Genomic DNA, 6,849 nt, shown 5'->3' with positions numbered 1-6,849 from the left:
GGTCCTGCTACCATCCAGAGGGGGCTACCCGTAAACTCTACTGTCTAGAGGTCCTGCTACCATCCAGAGGGGGCTACCCGTAAACTCTACTGTCTAGAGGTCCTGCTACCATCCAGAGGGGGCTACCCGTAAACTCTACTGTCTAGAGGTCCTGCTACCATCCAGAGGGGGCTACCCGTAAACTCTACTGTCTAGAGGTCCTGCTACCGTCCAGAGGGGGCTACTACCGTCCAGAGGGGGCTACTACCGTCCAGAGGAGGTTACTACCGTCCAGAGGGGGCTACTACCGTCCAGAGGGGGCTACTACCGTCCAGAGGTCCTACTACCGTCCAGAGGGGGCTACTACAGTCCAGAGGGGGCTACTACCGTCCAGAGGAGGCTACTACCGTCCAGAGGGGGTTACTACCGTCCAGAGGAGGTTACTACCGTCCAGAGGGGGCTACTACCGTCCAGAGGGGGCTACTACCGTCCAGAGGGGGCTACTACCGTCCAGAGGGGGCTACTACCGTCCAGAGGGGGTTACTACCGTCCAGAGGTCCTACTACCGTCCAGAGGGGGCTACTACCGTCCAGAGGGGGCTACTACCGTCCAGAGGAGGTTACTACCGTCCAGAGGGGGCTACTACCGTCCAGAGGGGGCTACTACCGTCCAGAGGGGGCTACTGCCGTCCAGAGGGGGCTACTGCCGTCCAGAGGGGGTTACTGCCGTCCAGAGGGGGTTACTGCCGTCCAGAGGGGTTTACTACCGTCCAGAGGGGGTTACTGCCGTCCAGAGGGGGCTACTGCCGTCCAGAGGGGGCTACTACCGTCCAGAGGGGGCTACTACCGTCCAGAGGGGGCTACTACCGTCCAGAGGTCCTACTACCGTCCAGAGGGGGCTACTACCGTCCAGAGGTCCTACTACCGTCCAGAGGTCCTACTACCGTCCAGAGGTCCTACTACCGTCCAGAGGGGGTTACTACCGTCCAGAGGTCCTACTACCGTCCAGAGGTCCTACTACCGTCCAGAGGTCCTACTACCGTCCAGAGGGGGTTACTGCCGTCCAGAGGGGGCTACTACCGTCCAGAGGGGGCTACTACCGTCCAGAGGGGGCTACTACCGTCCAGAGGGGGTTACTGCCGTCCAGAGGGGGTTACTGCCGTCCAGAGGGGGCTACTACCGTCCAGAGGGGGCTACTACCGTCCAGAGGGGGCTACTACCGTCCAGAGGGGGCTACTACCGTCCAGAGGTCCTACTACCGTCCAGAGGTCCTACTACCGTCCAGAGGGGGCTACTACCGTCCAGAGGTCCTACTACCGTCCAGAGGTCCTACTACCGTCCAGAGGTCCTACTACCGTCCAGAGGTCCTACTACCGTCCAGAGGGGGTTACTACCGTCCAGAGGTCCTACTACCGTCCAGAGGGGGTTACTACCGTCCAGAGGGGGTTACTACCGTCCAGAGGGGGTTACTACCGTCCAGAGGGGGTTACTACCGTCCAGAGGGGGTTACTACCGTCCAGAGGGGGTTACTACCGTCCAGAGGGGGCTACTACCGTCCAGAGGGGGCTACTACCGTCCAGAGGGGGCTACTACCGTCCAGAGGGGCTACTACCGTCCAGAGGAGGCTACTACCGTCCAGAGGGGGTTACTACCGTCCAGAGGGGGTTACTACCGTCCAGAGGGGGTTACTACCGTCCAGAGGGGGCTACTACCGTCCAGAGGGGGCTACTACCGTCCAGAGGGGGCTACTACCGTCCAGAGGGGGCTACTACCGTCCAGAGGGGGCTACTACCGTCCAGAGGGGGCTACTACCGCCCAGAGGGGGCTACTACCGTCCAGAGGGGGCTACTACCGTCCAGAGGGGGTTACTACCGTCCAGAGGGGGCTACTACCGTCCAGAGGGGGCTACTACCGTCCAGAGGGGGCTACTACCGTCCAGAGGTCCTCCTACCGTCCAGAGGGGGCTACTACCGTCCAGAGGGGGCTACTACCGTCCAGAGGGGGCTACTACCGTCCAGAGGGGGTTACTACCGTCCAGATTGGCTACTACCGTCCAGAGGGGGCTACTACCGTCCAGATTGGCTACTACCGTCCAGAGGGGGCTACTACCGTCCAGAGGGGGCTACTACCGTCCAGAGGGGGCTACTACCGTCCAGAGGGGGCTACTACCGTCCAGAGGGGGTTACTACCGTCCAGAGGTCCTACTACCGTCCAGAGGTCCTACTACCGTCCAGAGGGGGTTACTGCCGTCCAGAGGGGGCTACTACCGTCCAGAGGGGGCTACTACCGTCCAGAGGGGGCTACTACCGTCCAGAGGGGGTTACTGCCGTCCAGAGGGGGTTACTGCCGTCCAGAGGGGGCTACTACCGTCCAGAGGGGGCTACTACCGTCCAGAGGGGGCTACTACCGTCCAGAGGGGGCTACTACCGTCCAGAGGTCCTACTACCGTCCAGAGGTCCTACTACCGTCCAGAGGGGGCTACTACCGTCCAGAGGTCCTACTACCGTCCAGAGGTCCTACTACCGTCCAGAGGTCCTACTACCGTCCAGAGGTCCTACTACCGTCCAGAGGGGGTTACTACCGTCCAGAGGTCCTACTACCGTCCAGAGGGGGTTACTACCGTCCAGAGGGGGTTACTACCGTCCAGAGGGGGTTACTACCGTCCAGAGGGGGTTACTACCGTCCAGAGGGGGTTACTACCGTCCAGAGGGGGTTACTACCGTCCAGAGGGGGCTACTACCGTCCAGAGGGGGCTACTACCGTCCAGAGGGGGCTACTACCGTCCAGAGGGGCTACTACCGTCCAGAGGAGGCTACTACCGTCCAGAGGGGGTTACTACCGTCCAGAGGGGGTTACTACCGTCCAGAGGGGGTTACTACCGTCCAGAGGGGGCTACTACCGTCCAGAGGGGGCTACTACCGTCCAGAGGGGGCTACTACCGTCCAGAGGGGGCTACTACCGTCCAGAGGGGGCTACTACCGTCCAGAGGGGGCTACTACCGCCCAGAGGGGGCTACTACCGTCCAGAGGGGGCTACTACCGTCCAGAGGGGGTTACTACCGTCCAGAGGGGGCTACTACCGTCCAGAGGGGGCTACTACCGTCCAGAGGGGGCTACTACCGTCCAGAGGTCCTCCTACCGTCCAGAGGGGGCTACTACCGTCCAGAGGGGGCTACTACCGTCCAGAGGGGGCTACTACCGTCCAGAGGGGGTTACTACCGTCCAGATTGGCTACTACCGTCCAGAGGGGGCTACTACCGTCCAGATTGGCTACTACCGTCCAGAGGGGTTTACTACCGTCCAGAGGGGGCTACTACCGTCCAGAGGGGGCTACTACCGTCCAGAGGGGGCTACTACCGTCCAGAGGGGGTTACTACCGTCCAGAGGTCCTACTACCGTCCAGAGGGGGCTACTACCGTCCAGAGGGGGTTACTACCGTCCAGAGGGGGTTACTACCGTCCAGAGGGGGCTACTACCGTCCAGAGGGGGTTACTACCGTCCAGAGGGGGTTACTACCGTCCAGAGGGGGCTACTACCGTCCAGAGGGGGCTACTACCGTCCAGAGGGGGCTACTACCGTCCAGAGGGGGCTACTACCGTCCAGAGGGGGCTACTACCGTCCAGAGGGGGTTACTACCGTCCAGAGGAGGCTACTACCGTCCAGAGGAGGCTACTACCGTCCAGAGGGGGCTACTACCGTCCAGAGGGGGCTACTACCGTCCAGAGGGGGCTACTACCGTCCAGAGGGGGCTACTACCGTCCAGAGGGGGCTACTACCGTCCAGAGGGGGCTACTACCGTCCAGAGGGGGCTACTACCGTCCAGAGGGGGTTACTACCGTCCAGAGGGGGCTACTACCGTCCAGAGGGGGCTACTACCGTCCAGAGGTCCTACTACCGTCCAGAGGGGGCTACTACCGTCCAGAGGGGGTTACTACCGTCCAGAGGGGGCTACTACCGTCCAGAGGTCCTACTACCGTCCAGAGGTCCTACTACCGTCCAGAGGGGGCTACTACCGTCCAGAGGGGGCTACTACCGTCCAGAGGGTGCTACTACCGTCCAGAGGGGGTTACTACCGTCCAGAGGTCCTACTACCGTCCAGAGGTCCTACTACCGTCCAGAGGTCCTACTACCGTCCAGAGGGGGCTACTACCGTCCAGAGGGGGCTACTACCGTCCAGAGGGGGTTACTACCGTCCAGAGGGGGTTACTACCGTCCAGAGGGGGCTACTACCGTCCAGAGGTCCTACTACCGTCCAGAGGGGGCTACTACCGTCCAGAGGGGGTTACTACCGTCCAGAGGGGGCTACTACCGTCCAGAGGGGGTTACTACCGTCCAGAGGGGGCTACTACCGTCCAGAGGGGGCTACTACCGTCCAGAGGGGGCTACTACCGTCCAGAGGGGGCTACTACCGTCCAGAGGGGGCTACTACCGTCCAGAGGGTGCTACTACCGTCCAGAGGTCCTACTACCGTCCAGAGGTCCTACTACCGTCCAGAGGTCCTACTACCGTCCAGAGGGGGCTACTACCGTCCAGAGGGGGTTACTACCGTCCAGAGGGGGCTACTACCGTCCAGAGGGGGCTACTACCGTCCAGAGGGGGCTACTACCGTCCAGAGGGGGCTACTACCGTCCAGAGGGGGTTACTACCGTCCAGAGGTCCTACTACCGTCCAGAGGGGGCTACTACCGTCCAGAGGGGGCTACTACCGTCCAGAGGGGGCTACTACCGTCCAGAGGGGGCTACTACCGTCCAGAGGGGGCTACTACCGTCCAGAGGGGGCTACTACCGTCCAGAGGGGGCTACTACCGTCCAGAGGGGGCTACTACCGTCCAGAGGGGGCTACTACCGTCCAGAGGGGGCTACTACCGTCCAGAAGGGGTTACTACCGTCCAGAGGGGGCTACTACCGTCCAGAGGGGGCTACTACCGTCCAGAGGGGGCTACTACCGTCCAGAGGGGGTTACTACCGTCCAGAGGGGGTTACTACCGTCCAGAGGGGGCTACTACCGTCCAGAGGTCCTACTACCGTCCAGAGGGGGCTACTACCGTCCAGAGGGGGCTACTACCGTCCAGAGGGTGCTACTACCGTCCAGAGGGTGCTACTACCGTCCAGAGGGGGCTACTACCGTCCAGAGGTCCTACTACCGTCCAGAGGGGGCTACTACCGTCCAGAGGGGGCTACTACCGTCCAGAGGGGGCTACTACCGTCCAGAGGGTGCTACTACCGTCCAGAGGGTGCTACTACCGTCCAGAGGTCCTACTACCGTCCAGAGGGGGCTACTACCGTCCAGAGGGGGTTACTACCGTCCAGAGGGGGCTACTACCGTCCAGAGGAGGCTACTACCGTCCAGAGGGGGCTACTACCGTCCAGAGGGGGCTACTACCGTCCAGAGGGGGCTACTACCGTCCAGAGGGGGCTACTACCGTCCAGAGGGGGCTACTACCGTCCAGAGGGGGTTACTACCGTCCAGAGGTCCTACTACCCTCCAGAGGGGGCTACTACCGTCCAGAGGGGGTTACTACCCTCCAGAGGGGGCTACTACCGTCCAGAGGGGGTTACTACCCTCCAGAGGGGGCTACTACCGTCCAGAAGGTGCTACTACCGTCCAGAGGGGGCTACTACCGTCCAGAGGGGGCTACTACCGTCCAGAGGGGGCTACTACCGTCCAGAGGGGGCTACTACCGTCCAGAGGTCCTACTACCGTCCAGAGGGGGCTACTACCGTCCAGAGGGGGTTACTACCGTCCAGAGGAGGCTACTACCGTCCAGAGGTCCTACTACCGTCCAGAGGGGGCTACTACCGTCCAGAGGGGGTTACTACCGTCCAGAGGGGGCTACTACCGTCCAGAGGGGGCTACTACCGTCCAGAGGGGGCTACTACCGTCCAGAGGGTGCTACTACCGTCCAGAGGTCCTACTACCGTCCAGAGGTCCTACTACCGTCCAGAGGTCCTACTACCGTCCAGAGGGGGCTACTACCGTCCAGAGGGGGTTACTACCGTCCAGAGGGGGCTACTACCGTCCAGAGGGGGCTACTACCGTCCAGAGGGGGCTACTACCGTCCAGAGGGGGCTACTACCGTCCAGAGGGGGCTACTACCGTCCAGAGGGGGTTACTACCGTCCAGAGGTCCTACTACCGTCCAGAGGGGGCTACTACCGTCCAGAGGGGGCTACTACCGTCCAGAGGGGGCTACTACCGTCCAGAGGGGGCTACTACCGTCCAGAGGGGGCTACTACCGTCCAGAGGGGGCTACTACCGTCCAGAGGGGGCTACTACCGTCCAGAGGAGGCTACTACCGTCCAGAAGGGGTTACTACCGTCCAGAGGGGGCTACTACCGTCCAGAGGGGGTTACTACCGTCCAGAGGGGGCTACTACCGTCCAGAGGGGGTTACTACCGTCCAGAGGGGGTTACTACCGTCCAGAGGGGGCTACTACCGTCCAGAGGTCCTACTACCGTCCAGAGGGGGCTACTACCGTCCAGAGGGGGCTACTACCGTCCAGAGGGTGCTACTACCGTCCAGAGGGTGCTACTACCGTCCAGAGGTCCTACTACCGTCCAGAGGGGGCTACTACCGTCCAGAGGGGGTTACTACCGTCCAGAGGGGGCTACTACCGTCCAGAGGGGGCTACTACCGTCCAGAGGGGGTTACTACCGTCCAGAGGGGGCTACTACCGTCCAGAGGGGGCTACTACCGTCCAGAGGGGGCTACTACCGTCCAGAGGGGGCTACTACCGTCCAGAGGGGGTTACTACCGTCCAGAGGTCCTACTACCGTCCAGAGGGGGCTACTACCGTCCAGAGGGGGTTACTACCGTCCAGAGGAGGCTACTACCGTCCAGAGGGGGTTACTACCGTCCAGAGGTCCTACTACC

Source organism: Salvelinus fontinalis, unplaced genomic scaffold, assembly GCF_029448725.1.
Source record: "Salvelinus fontinalis isolate EN_2023a unplaced genomic scaffold, ASM2944872v1 scaffold_0124, whole genome shotgun sequence".
NCBI lineage: Eukaryota > Metazoa > Chordata > Actinopteri > Salmoniformes > Salmonidae > Salvelinus > Salvelinus fontinalis.
This window is presented reverse-complemented; position numbering follows the sequence as displayed.